This window comes from Papio anubis, chromosome 4 (assembly GCF_008728515.1).
Source record: "Papio anubis isolate 15944 chromosome 4, Panubis1.0, whole genome shotgun sequence".
NCBI classification, from domain to species: Eukaryota; Metazoa; Chordata; class Mammalia; order Primates; family Cercopithecidae; genus Papio; species Papio anubis.
Window position 1 is genome coordinate 180,656,591 of NC_044979.1, and position 15,061 is coordinate 180,671,651.

Here is a 15,061-nt window from a genome sequence, read left to right on the forward strand (position 1 = left end):
TCCCCAGGTCACTGAATGGGGCTTGCAGGGCCTCCCAGGAGCCATGGGGTGCTGGGGGTGAAATGTAACTCTACCAGGCAGCCGTCAAAGAAACAGGTGTAACTGCATCCCCAGCATGGAGAGGAGGCCGGCTCGGGCCAGCAGTGTCCCAGAGAGAGCCCAGGGTCTGGGAAGCACAGCAACCTCAGGCAGCCCCGGGGGGACGTTGATGGAGGGACCGTTGGCAACGGTGGGGCAGGGAGTGGGGAGAAAGCAAGCTCACGGCTGGAGGGCGCCGGGAGGGTGAGGTGAGGGCGGGGTCCCTGGGGCCTCAGTGCAGGGAGACAGGCTGCCTGCGGAACTTGCTGGGACGGAGTCCGCCGACCTTGGACTGCCGATGCCAGAGGCTAAACCCACCCTCCCCAACCTGTGCTGGCCCCAGGGTCAGCCTGGGCAGAGTGCGGTGGGAGAGGTGCCCAGGGCACCTGGAGGGGCAGGAGGGGGACACCCGCCCTGCTGTACACAGTCCCTGCTTCCCCCATGCGCTCCCCACCAGCCTGCAGAGAGCATGGAGTCGCTTTCACTTCATCAGGATCCTGGAGCACCTCTTCCTGCTGCCTCGGGTGGCCCACAGCTTCTATGACGCCTCTCCGGTTTCTGGAGCGCCTGAGCTGGGATATAAGCCACCAGCGTTGATCTCTCTGCCCCTGCCTCGGGCCCTTCGACTCCCAGACTAACGAGCAGGAGTGGGAGCTTCAGCCAAGGCCCCTGCGCACCGCCTTGGTTCACCCTGAAATCCGGAACACGGCATCTTGGTTTCCAGGAAAACTGCCCTGGGTGCCACAGCGCAGCCTGCCCCCACTTCAGGCACAGAGCACAGAAGATTCTGTGGTTTTCACACCTGGAAAGAGAAAAGAAAAACCTCCCAGGTACTTTAAAGTGGCAGAAAAATGAGAAATGCTTGGCCACAGGTACACCTACAAACCCTGCTGTTGGCACAAACCTTGCTGCGGAAGTCACAGAAAGGCTCAAAGGAGCAAAGAAGGAAGTGCCAGCCTCTCCTCTCTGGGAGACTGTAGGAGAATGAAGAACCCCTAGCCGGCAGCTGCTGAGCTCATGGTCTGCTGACGGCATTGCCTGGGGTGGGAGGGAAGCCCAGCCAGCCCAGGCAGCCATGGGCCAGCCACGGGTCTCAGAGGGAGAACAGAGGCCTCCCGCCACCAGCAGCACTAGTGTGCCAGCCATGTGCCTGGACTTGGCCCCTCCCTGGGGAGGCTCTCAGATGATGGTGGCCCCAGAGGCATCCAACTGCAGCCTTGTGAGAGCCCTGCGCCCCAGCACCCATCTAAGCTGCGCTGAATTTCCTGGCTCAGAGGAACTGTGAAGATAAGGAAGGTTTGTTGTAGGTTATTGCGAGCCATTAAACTTGGGGTGCTTTGTTAGGACACAATGGATAGCAAATACACCATTGACGGGTCAGGAGCACCCAAACTGGGAAGAAGATCTCACAGGGGAGCCTGTGCTCACGGGGACTGAGTCAGCCTCACACACAGACACATTTTGTTATGGGTTGAATGGTGTCCCCTCCCCCTAAAAAAGGACGCACTGAAGCCCTGCACCCCCATACCTGCGTGTGTGACCCTACTTGAAAATAAGTTCTTTGCAGATTTAATCACATTAAATCGAGTTCATTAGTATGGGCTGCAATCCAGCATGACTGTGTCATCACTAAAAGGGGAAATGTGGACACAGACCCAGACCCACAAGGAGGAGGCCACGTGAAGACGGAGGCAGAGACTGGAGTGATGCACAGGCCAAGGGATGCTGGGGGCTGCTGGGAGCTGGGAGAGGCAGGAGGGATCCTCCCCAGAGACTCCGGAGGGGGTGCGGCCCCACCCACACCTCGATCTGGGACTTCTGTCTCCAGATCTGTGAGACAACCTCTGTTCTTAGCCATCAGGTTTGTGGAACAGTGTTGCAGCAGACCCAGAAAACGAATGCATATTTCTGCACCTTTTAAGAGCAAAGTCAGGCTGGGTGCAGAGGCTCACGCCTGGAATCCCAGCACTTCAGGAGGCCGAGGCAGGTGGATCACCCGAGGTCAGGAGTTCAAGACCAGCCTAGCCAACATGGTGAAATCCCGTCTGTACTAAAAATACAAAAAATAGCTGAATGTGGTGGCAGGTGCCTGTAATCCCAGCTACTTGGGAGGCTGAGGCAGGAGAATCACTTGAACCTGGGAGGCAGAGGTTGCAGTGAGCCAAAATTGGGCCATTGCACTCCAGCCTGGGCAACAAGAACAAAACTCCATCTCAAAAAAAAGAAAAAAAAAGAAGAAGAAAAGAAAAAAAAAGAAAACACAATCAAAACCCAGCTCAAGCGAGTAGCATTTGTATGAATCAGTTGGCCTCTGTATAGTACTATTCATTAGACAAGGAAAAAGGAAGTTGTCTTCGTGTACCACTGGGGGTTTGCAGTTTTTAGGTAATAAGTTTATTTTAAGTAACTATGATTTTTTTTTTCTTTCAGTGCTCAGGTAGCCACAACTTGACCATGGGGACGCCTTGAACTGGCACTACCTCCCGTCTGCACCCAAGTCTCCACCAGCCTGTCCCTTTGACGACTCTGGGGAGGGTGTGGCAGGGACTGGGCAGAAGTGAGACTTTGACCTGGTGGGTGCACACGCATAGGTGTAAATCTAGCTCCAACATCTTACATGAGAATGATTTGAATTCAAATTCTTGAATGGCCCACTCTGGAATGTCATCCCTCCTGTTAATAATTTCATGACCAATACAGCTCTTTGTTTAGCTGAACATTTCGATTCCAGTGAGCATAATTTCATGTGTGTGGTGTTGTCAGCAGCCACAAATGAGTCTAAAATGATATCACAGGGTCTTGTGACGGTGCTGGGAACCTCTCTGCTCATACTGGCCTGAATGTCTTGGGATGGGAGTCAGAGCACAAGCTTGCAGGTGGTCATTCCTGGGAGCGTGGTTTTAAAGCAATACAGTTCTCTGAGAAGAGAAAAAAAGGTGTCTTTATCTTCAGAATAGTCAGTCTTTAACATATTTTTTTAAATAACCCACAATTTGGTGTTGAATTCTAATTTTAAAAGGACACTCAGATATTTATTTATTTGAGATGGAGTCTCACTGTGTCGCCAGGCTGGAGTACGGTGGCGAGATCTCGGCTCACTGCAAGCTCCGCCTCCCGGGTTCATGCCATTCTCCTGCCTCAGCCTCCCCAGTAGCTGGGACCACAGGCGCCCGCCACCACGCCCGGCTAATTTTTTGTATTTTTAGTAGAGATGGGGTTTCACCGTGTTAGCCAGGATGGTCTTGATCTTCTGATGTCATGATCCACCCACTTTGGCCTCCCAAAGTGCTGGGATTACAGGGGTAAGCCACCACACACGGCCAGGTATTTATTTCTTAATGCCCTATTCCTACAAAGTGCAAAGGCCATTTGAGAATGTCAGAAACTGTAATGGAATAAGATCAAAATACAATAACTTTCCACACTGATATTATTAGAGATGCTTGCCTTTAAATTTCACCCTGCAATTCAGGTTCAGGAGCAATTTTGTAGGCCTTTATAATATGATGACATAATCAGTGCTTCTATAAAATCCCATTTATGAATGAAAACAAGGGAGCCATCGTGTGTGTCAGAGTCATTCACAAAATGTTTAATGAACTGTATCAGGTAATGACATGACCCAAAAGGGGATTTCCAAAATGCCCAGTCTTTCAAAAACGATATGAAAATCTCCAGATCGGATATTTAAAATGATTCATATTATCATTGGGAAAAGCATATAAGATGTATTAAAGAAGGAGCATGGTTTGGCTCCTTTTTAAACATTTTAATTAGTGGACTTTGTTACTTAGAGCATTTTTAGGTTTACAGAAAAACTGAGTGTCAGGTCCAGGGAGCCCCCAGTGCCTCGGCTCCTCTGGGACTGACACCCTGCTTCCTGTGCTGCATTTGGTACAATTATCAGTCACGCGAACACACAGCTCACATTAGGGCTCACTCCTTGTGTCAAACATTTTGTGCGTTTTGACAAGTGCGTCATGACATGGATCCACTAGTTCCGGTCCCTTTTATCAGGTTAAAAATAAAACGGGGCCTTGCAGAGATGTAAATGTGGCAGTAATCACCTTTGTTATATTTTTCCTTCGGAAAATATTAGCCTTGGAAGGAAATGTTTGAACAACTAGCCACTGTTCTTTGTCTGGGCACATGTCCATAGCAAGCGTATTCTCTTATCTGCTTCATGTCTGGGCACATGTCCATAGCAAGCGTATTCCCTTATCTGCTTCGTGCTGTTGCCAATTTGCAGACCAGTAGCTCAGAAGCTGTGATTTTTCTTCTAAGCGTAAGCTTATCCTCAAAATGGTTAAAGGTTTGGTCTCAGAAGGATAGTCTTGTTATTGAATTCACATGGAGACCAATGACATTGCCTCTTTCCTCTGCACACATCCATCCATCCATCCACTGTATTCACTCTATTCATCTATTCATTCCATTCCATTCATCTATTCATTCATCTATCTTATCTATCTAATTCATTCATCTTACTCTACTCAAATTCATTCACTTCCAATTAACGCATTTCCATTCGTCTATTCATTCATCTATCCGCCTATCCATTCAATTCATCTACTCTACCTACCTATCTGTCTTATTCCATTCATCCATTCATTCATCTATCCATTCACCTACTCTTGTCCATTCCATCCATATCCATCCATTCGTCCACCCATCCATCCATCCATCCACCCAGCCATCCACCCATCTATCCATCCATCTATCCAGTCATCCATCCGTCCGTCCATCCATCCATCCATCCATATCCATCCATCCATCCACCCAATCACCCATCCATCCGTCCACCCACCCACCCACACATCCAGCTATCCATCCACCCATCCATCCACCCACCCATCCATCCACCCACCCATCCATCCATCCACCCAACCATCCACCCATCTATCCATCCATCCATCCATCCATCCATCCATCCACCCACCACCCACCCACCCAACCATTCACCCATCTATCCATCCATCCATCTATCTATCCATCCATCCATCCATCCATCCATCCGTTTGCTCATTTCCACCCAGAAATCCATCATCTCTCAAACTAAGGTTTCGACATAATTCCTTCCTTTCAGAAAGTGCAAACCAAAGCTAAGACTGGCTCACGCATGCCACATGGGAATTAGAGTGAGAGCATTTTTCAGATCCTTGTTCTCTTCTGGCCCCACCTCCCGTGGTTTCTGGAAGTCCCAGGACAGGGAAAAGGAGAGAAAGGTGGAAAATAAATTATCAAGTGTGGATCTTCCCTCTCCTCAGAGGGAATTGTTCACCTGGCTACCCTCGGAAATTTAATTTTCGGTGTTAAAACTTGACATTTTATAGTAGTACGTGTACCAAAGTTATAGAATGAGCAAACTTGTCTAAATAAAGTTTCCTACATTGTTACGACATTTTCCCCCAGAGAATCACAAGCTCTGATTTGTGAACCTTACTTATGCAGAAATTCACTCTGACTCGCGAACCTTACTTATGCAGAAATTCTCTTAAACAGGGATTCTTTCTCTCAGTTTACCTTAGGCTAACACAGAAACATATTTTGACACAGAAAGAATTTTTTCTCTTCATTGCTCAAATCACCTGGAGGCAGCCTGGGGTGGATGCCTCCAACCCCTGGGAATGACTCCGGCAGCCACCACTGTGCCCCCCACAGAAGGAGGCTCGTGCTTGGCCCAGCTTTCCCGCCCGGGGTCTCTGTGGCTGGCTCCCCCCAGCTCGGGGCAGAAGCCTAATTAATCCAGGGTTGTTCTGCTCAGTTGATCCAGTCGGACGCTAGGGTTTGCCTGGGGGCCCGGCCTGCCAGCAGTAGAGGTGAGGGGACGCAGGCTTGGCCACAAGCACACCTGCTGACCTTCCCTACAGACCTGGCACATTTAATCTTCTTCTTTGGGGAGGGGAAGAGGATGCATTCAGAAATGCCTTTACCGATGAGACCCTCAGGAGCTTGTACTGGAATCACTCAAAATTCCTGGTAGCCCGAGTCTCCTAATTCAATTCTGTATACATCTGCCTAATTCTCAATCCACTTCTAAGGTTAGAATGAACATTTTAATTAGCCGTTGTGGACAACATAAACATGCACTATACCGTGCATTTAGATCTCTCTGTACCTTGTTCATGTCAGCACAAACTCAGCCCTTCTTTTCAAAAGCCCAGTTCGTCTTCCAGCAGGCGCGTGCTTTCATTAAAATTTCCCTCCTGTAGGTTCCGGCAGATTTCCCAACACAAGCACAGCAGGAACCGCATTGTGTTTGTAGAAAATCCAAAATAATCTCTAGGTGAGTGTTCGGATGAAAAATGAACTTAGTGTTGGTACAGGTTTTTGTTTGTTGTACTTTTTGTGAGGGAGGATGATAAAAATGTTCTAAAATTGATTGTGATGACGGTTGTGCAATTCTGTGAATATACTAACAAGCATTGAACTCTACACTTTACATAGGTGAACTGTACGGTATGTGAATTATATTTTAATAAAGGTGTTATTTTTAAAAAGTAAATTTAGCAACAACACTGGATACAAGCTAAATGTACAAAAATTAATTGTGTTTATATAGACCAGCAACAAATAATTGGAAAATGAGAATTTTTAAATGATACCATTTTAGTAGTATCAAAACGCATCAACTACCTAGTAATTGTTCTAGAAAAATATTCCAAAAACAACAAAACATTTACTAAGGTAGATTAAAGAAGATTTAAGTAGGCCAGGCTTGGGGGCTCACGCCTGTAATCCCAACACTTTAGGAGTCCTAGGTGGGCAGATAACCTGAGATCAGCAGTTTGCGATAGCCTGGCCCACATGGTGAAACCCCATCTCTACTAAAAATACAAAAATTAGCCAGGCGTGGAGGTGTGTGCCTGCAATCCCAGATACTTGGGAGGCCGAGGCAGGAGAATCACTTGAACCTGGGAGGCAGAGGTTACAGTGAGTGGAGATCTCACCACAGCACTCCAGCCTGAGTGACAGAAAAAAAAAGAAAAAAAAGAAGATTTAAATAAAGGAAGGGATATGATATGTTTATGGATTAAAAACAAGTTAACAAACACAAAAATTGATGTATAAATTTCATGTAATCCCCACTAAAATCCAGGCCGATGTGTGTGAGTGTGTGTGTTGGGGGTTGCCAAGCTAAAGTTTACATGGGAATGGACAGGGTAAGAATAGCAAGATGACCTTGAAGACGACCAAAGCGAGGGACTCAGACCACAGGTGCCAATGCCCACTACAAAGCTACAGGAGTGTGGACCAGGCCATACCGTGGTCAGTGAATTGGATTGGAGGGTCCAGAAACAGACACACACACGGGACGCTTGGTTCACAACAGATTCAGGATTACAGATCTAGGAAACGGGGGACGTCTTTACTAAAGGTGCCAGGGCAGTTGCAGATCCGTACAGAATGCAGGAAGCTGGGGCCCCACGTTTTCCCACGTGCAGTCTGCAGATGCAAATACGGAGGCTGAAACAAACACGTCTGGAAGAAATCACAGGGGAGTGTCTTCCCTGCTGTGCCCAGGATCCGTGGGTGAGCAAGACAGGGTTCCTGTCCAGATGGGGTTTCATTTGGGGGTGCAGAGCGGGTGCAGAAGGGCTCCCAGCGCCAGCCGGGGCGCTGCAGACATTGAACAGACTAATGGTAGTGATGGCAGAAAACATCACATGGTTAAAACTCCGTGAATTTATCAAACCACTTTCGAAACCTCCTGGCCCTCTCGGATGCTGTTAGGGCACCGAGCCATGATGCTGAGAACTGGCAAATGGGGGAGGAAGCAGGCATGGGTCCCGGCTTTCCTGAGGAACTTTCTCACCCAGCCGAGCAGCTCACAGGAGAAAGCTCTTTCCAGAGGATCTCCAGCGAGTAAACGCAGAAGGAGCAATGGGATCCGAAGATCGCCGTTTTGCAAACCTTCATGAAACGCCAGAGGTGAGCCACCGCCACGAGAGGGGCTGAGCTGTCAGGCTCAGGGGAGTAGGGTAACATGGGGAAACCAAGTCCCTACAAGGAGAGAGCTGGCTTGAGACCACGGTTAGGGCCTGAGCTGAGGCAGCCTCCCGCTGCACTGAGCTCTAAGGCGGTAGAAAAACTCCCCCTGCGGGGCCACCCTCTGCAGCAGCTCAGGCTGGAGGGGGTGCCAGCATCCTGCCCTGCAGGGACCCCAGGACCAGGAGCAGGAGTACCCAGCCCTCCTCTGGGGGCCTATGTGACCAGGCTGACCATCCCCAGATGAGAGGCACCAGGACACCCTGTGCCCCCACAGTGTGTTGAGGGCAGGAGCCGGCACTGCCTGGCAACCCCGAGGCTGGAGGAAATGCAAGGATGGAGGAGCTCGTCAAACCCAGCCAGGCAGAAGCAGCAGCAGCCCAAGAGTGGGATCCCACGGGACAAACAGCCCGGGATCCACACGCAGATGCCCAGAAAGCGAGAGGACAGAGGGCGCGGGGCCGGAAGACACACCTCGGCCAGCGCAGCGAGGAAAACACATGACCACAGCTGTTTTCAGTCAGGGAAATGTGAACAGGCTGAATATTTAGGACTCAGTTGTGATGATTACATTGCAACTATGTTTTCTAAAAAGGAGAAATTTTATCTGCTGGGGGCACATACCACAGTGTTTATGGACGCAGTGGAAGGACATCTTCATTTGATTTCAAATACCCCACGGGAGGATTTATGAGGCTAGAGGGAGCCTGGCTGTCACTGAAGCTTGATGATGCATTCATGGATTCATTTTCCTAATAAAAAGTTATAGAATTATGTAAGAGTGGATAAAAGAAGGACATTAAACAAAGGAAGTAAAAGGAAATCTTATTGACCGGGTCACTGGGTGGTCTGTCTGATTCCAGCCGATGCATCATCGTTACTGAAGGTCACAGGTCAGGGTGCTGGGAGTCTCAGGCTCCAAGGGCTGAGGGCAGGGGCTCCAAGGCGGTCTGCAAACCCCCTCCGTGGGGCACCCCTCTGCAGCAGCGCAGGCTGGAGGGGTCCCAGCATCCTGTCCGCCAGGATCCCAGGACCTGGAGTAGGAGGGCCCGGCCCTCCTCTGGGTTCTCCTGAGAGCCAAGGAGTTGGACCCAGGGCATCGTCAGGACACCAGGCCTTCCCATCATCAGCTTCCTGTGAACACTTAGGCCAGGGCAGGGCAGAGCAGTGAGTGAGGGCCTGTGTCTGGGGCCTGTGTCTGGGGCCAGGCTGCCTCACTCCCAATCTCTTCTCTCCCCTTCTTGCTGTACGACCCTGAGCAAGTTGGTGACCTTGCTGGACCTCAAAGTCCTCATCTGTAAGATGAGGGTCATGCCGTGGATGTGAGGAACCAATGGGAGCACTGCTGGCCGGCGGCATTTACCCGGTGCCTCTATCCAGGGTTGCTGGACCCCAATTCCACATTAACCAGGGGTCTGGCAGCCGAGACCACCAGTCTCTGGGAGACAGACTGCCCGGGTCCCCAGCAGGCCAGAGTCAGGCCCTGCCTGGGCCCCCACAGCCCCCATGCCCACGCTGTACACCAGCCTCAGGGGCTGGGGAGGAGGAGTATTCCCAGCCATTTCCCAGGCAGAATCCTTGGTGCTTCTGCTCTAATTAGGGCTGGGGGAGGGTATCTGGGGTCATTATCCCCAAGGTGGGTGGTCACCACATTCCAGGGATCACCATTGGCATCGGCCTCAAAGTCCTCAGCACCAACTGACATAAAATCCATGGGAATTCAGCCGAAGCCTCACACCTGCAATCCCAGCACTTTAGGAGGCCGAGGTGGGAGGGTTGCTTGAGCCCCTGAGTTTGAGACCAGCCCAGGCAAGATAGTGATACTCCATCTCTACAAAAAATGCAAAAAGCAATTAGCCAAGGGTGGTGGCACGTGCCTGAGGTCCCAGCTACTCAGGAGGCTGAGGCAGGAGGATTGTTTAAGGCCAGGAGTTCGAGGCTGCAGTTAGATGTGATCGTGCCACCACATCCCAGCCTGGTTGACAGAGCAAGACTCTCTCTAAAAACAAAACAAACAAACAAAAAAATCCATGGGAATTCCCTCAGGGCCGGAAAAGTACTTCCAGCCTTTGGAAACGGAGTGAGGTTTGAGCTGCACCGACTGGGCACGGCGTGCCCCACTCTGGGAAAGAGAGCTTCTTTCTGCAGCTTAATCACCCCGGTGGACTAATGAGGCGAGCTGTTCCCAGGAAGCGTGCTTTACATAACTGCTGGTAATGAGACTGGTGGGGCCGTGCGTGTGTGTGCGTGTGCACGCTCGTGACTCTGGAAGCCTTCAAGCTGCCAGGATTCATCCATCTTCTCTAATGAGCCTCATGGGAACATTATCGCCCTGGAGGAAGGAGAAAGCGGGGCTGGGCTCACTCGCCGGCAGCTCTGTTCCAGATCTGGAAGAATTTACTGCCTTCAGGGACACCCCAGAGTTCCTGCCTCCGCTCATTCCCACGTCATTCGAGTGAGCAGCTCCTGAATTTAAAGAGGCACATGTACACATGCACAAGCATTCACACACGCCCATAGGCCACACGTGTACGTGTGCACAAGCATTCACGTGTGTACACACCACACCAGGACCATAGGTGCACACCCTCACATGCTATACATGTGCACAGAGACTGGCATCACACAGCACATGTGCTTATAGACACATGCACCATACACATTACACACATGTGCACACAAACGTGTATCACACTGCACAATGCATATAAACATGCACCATATGCCACACCACACATATGCATACAGACATGCACCACATGCCACACCACATGTTTGTGCACAGAGAGCTGCATCACACAGCACACGTGCCTACAGACATGAGCCACACACATCACACACATGTGCACACAAACATGTATCACACTGTACAATGCATATAAACATGCGCCACATACCACACCACATGTTTGTGCACAGAGAGCTGCATCACACAGCACACATACCTACAGACATGAACCACATACATCACACACATGTGCACACACACATATATCACACCACACACATGCATACAGACATGCACCACATGCCACACCACATGTATGTGCACACAGACTTGCACCACACAGCACAACACACACATGTATACATATCACACATAGACCAATACATGTGCAATGCATTCCCACACACACCATATACATGTATATACCCACATGCATCACACACACTGCCACATATACACGTGTGTTGCATATGTGTGCACATGTACCACATATACCACATACATGTGCACGGGTTCATGTCACACACATACACACACACATGCAGTGCATGCACTCACATATACCATAGCTATGTACACACACAATTTGTATGTACACATATCTGCACATAGACCTGCATTTACATATATACCTGCCACAGAAGCCTGGTGTGAAAATGAAAACCTCAGAACCCAGAAGCCGTTGTGAGAGGAGTGTGGTGATCAGGAGATGGACTGGGGCCAGGAGAAAGCCCCCTCCCACGGGCTGCAGTGCTCGGCATTTACAGAGGACCCCAGGGTGAGGGGCAAGCCGAGCAGCTGATGCTGGAGGCAAAGCTGAGGTGGGCAGCGCAGCCCCCTAGGGCCGCCTCGGTGTCAGCGCTGACCGCAACTCCATCCTCCAGCTGCCTCATTCACTGGGCTTGAGTCGACAAGAACCTGCCAGGGAGGGCGGTAGGACCAGGAGGCTGGGGGGCCTCAGAGTTTCCCCTGCAATGATGAGACCCAGGATGGGGGAAGGGCCTCCGCACACCTGGGGCTCAGTGGGGACCAGGACCTGGTGACAGCCGGATCCCAGGATGAGGGGAAGGGCCTCTGCGTACATGGGGCTCCTCGGGGACCAGGACGTGGTGGCAGCCGGATGGACCCCCGAAACAGGGCAAGACTGACGGAGAGCACGGATCCGGGAGGTTCTGCACCAGCTCTTCCCACAACGAGGAAAGGTCTTGCTGCTACAAAACAAAAGAAACTCAGCAAACAACTTCTCTGAGTGGTGGTTAAAGACGCCGCCGCCCTGGCACATGTGGTACTAGAACCTCATGCTGTACAGGTGTTCCACTCCCGCTGAGGGCCTACTGGACACCTTGGGTTTGAGGTCAGCAGAGGCCTGGCTTTGCTGCCTGCCCACTTGCCTGTCCACTTGTCCACTGACAGCATGGCCTGGGCACTGGCAGTGGAACAGGGAAGCGTCCCTAATTTCCCCTCTGGCTCCGGGGTCCAAGTGAGGCCTGCTGTGGGGATGTGTTCATCCTCAGCTCTGCAGCAGCCCTCACAGGCCCCTGGGGTTGACCTGGGCCCACAGCTTCTAGGAAAGAGGGGCACGGGCTGAGGATGCAGGGCCCACCCTTCCTGTGGGGGCCAGAGGGCCCCTCTGCCCCTCCCAGGACCACTTCCTTCCTCCCACATAGATGACCCAGGGGTCCAACCCTGGAAAATCTGAGCAGCTTGGCTGTGGCTCAACCTCCTCTTTCCAGTAGCCCGCACCTGGGACCCACTTCCCGCCGGCTGCCACTGCTGGCAGATCCGGGGCAGCCCTGGCCATTGGTCAGCCCTGTAGCCAGCGGCCCACACAGAAGCCACGCTGCCTCCAGCTTGGACCCCAGCATGCGGGGAAGTGTGGGGACCTAGGCATCTGGGGAGGATCTGCCAGACTTGAGAAACCAGGATGGCCGGGTGCTCACGCCTGTAATCCCAGCACTTTGGGAGGCCGAGGTGGGCGGATCACTTGAGATCAGGAGTTCGAGACCAGCCTGGCTAACATGGAGAAACCCTGTGTCTGCTAAAAATACAAAATTAGCCGGGCGTGGTGTCGCATGCCTGTAATCCCAGCTTTTTGGGAGGCTGAGGCAGGAGAATCACTTGAACCTGGGAGGCAGAGGTTGCGGTGAGCCGGGATCGTGCTATTGCATTCCAACCTGGGCAACAAGAGCAAAACTCTGTCTGAAAAAGAAAAAGAAAAAGAAGCCAGAAATCCACACCACACGAGGGATCTCGTGGGAGAAGAAGTCCAGCTCCTCGGCCTGGCCCCCAGAGACTGGACAGTTGCCTGGACCCGGCGCCCAGGCCACACTGTCCTGCTCTCTGTCCCTCCCAAGGACCCAGGCACTGAGTCCCGAGGGCTCCCGCAGCGACTCTGCGCTCACCCCGCCAGCCCCTCCTCAGCCTACTCTGGCTCTGGCTTCAAGGCTTTCTCCTTGGTGCTCACAGTCAGCCCTCCACCCAGCAGTTACCTCCATCCAGGCACACACAGCCCTTGTTCCCCGCTCGCCTGTGGGGCCCCTCCACAGATGGCTGGAGGACCTGTGCAGACCCTCGGCTCGGTAACCTACTGCCCATTCCTGTGCCCTCAGCCAGGGCAGCCTGACCTCACAGAACAGGGTGAGTCAGCTGGGAGGGTGCTGGGGAGGCGACTGCCCAGCCTCCTATCATCCTGGCAGGTCCTGGCCCTGCACGGTGCCCTGGTTTCACCACCTGTCAACCTCAGGGTAGGATTTTATGCAGAGTCACACAGTTTACACACAAACACACACACGCTGGTATACGAACGTATGTGCACACACATGCGCAGGCAAGCATATACATACACATGCCGTTATAGGTTGAATTGTGTCTTTCCCAAATTCGTATGTTGGAGTCCTAACACCCAGGATCTGTGAATGAACTGATCTGGAGATAGAGTCTGCAGCTAATCAAGTATAAACGAGGTAATTAGGGTGTGTTTGTGTATCTTTTAAAGGGGGAGGTCCGGACACCGTGCGAAGACAGCCGTGGGATGCATCTGCAAGCTGAGGAGCCGCCATGGCTGTGGGACGCCCAGAAGCTGGGGGAGGTGCCTGGAGCAGCCTCTGCCTCACAGCCTGAGGAGGAACCAGCCTGCTGTGAGATAAAAAATGTCTGTTGTTTAAGCCGCCAGTGTGTGGTGGCTTATTATGACAGACCTAGCAAACTGTGCACACAGGCACATACACACAGACAGAGGCACACAGGCACAGACACATGCACACAGGCACACAGGCATGTTTACAGACACAGGCACACAGGAACAGCACACAGGCACAGACACACAGGCACAGACACACAGACACACAGACACACAGACACACAGACACACAGACACACAGACACACAGACACACAGACACAGAGACACACAGACACACAGACACACAGACACACAGACACACAGACACACAGACACACAGACACACAGGCACAGACACAGGAACACAGGCACATACACACAGACAGAGGCACACAGGCACAGAGGTACAGGCACACAGGCACAGACACACAGACACACAGGCACACAGGCACAGACACATTGACACATGCACACAGACACAGGCACACAGGTGCACACAACTCACAGGTAGTCAGTAGCATCAACTTTAAAGTCCAGCAGAGCAGGGCTCAGGACCTGGCTGGACCATATTCAACCTGCTTGACCTTGAAAAGGCAATTTAATGATTCTGAGCTTCAGTTTTCTCACCTGAACACTAGGAATCATAATAGTCTTTTTTTCGCAGAGTCGTTGCGGGAAGCTAGGACATTTTGCCCTGGGTTTGGCATGAGGCGCTGCAGTGTCTCCTATACATACTTTTTATATTTTTTAAAGTCTCAGCTATTTGTACACTAAACAACATACATCTAAATGACATGTGGGTCAAAGAAGAAATCGCAGGCCAGGCAAGGTGGCTCAGGCCCATACTCCCAGCTACTCGGGAGGCTGAGGTGGGAGGATTGTTTGAACCCGGGAGTCTATCAGCCTGAGCGATGTAGCAAGACTCAGTCACAAAAAAAAATTTAAAGAAGAAATCTCGAAGAAAATATTTTGAATTGAATGATCATGAAAATACAGAATGTAAGAATTTGTGGAAATGCAGGCAAAGGGTGCTTAGAGGGAAATGTATAGCTTTAAATGCTTAGATTAGAAACAAAAAAAGGCTTAACATCAATAATATGGTTCCAATATAAGAAGCATAAAAGAGATAAGCAAATTAAACCCACA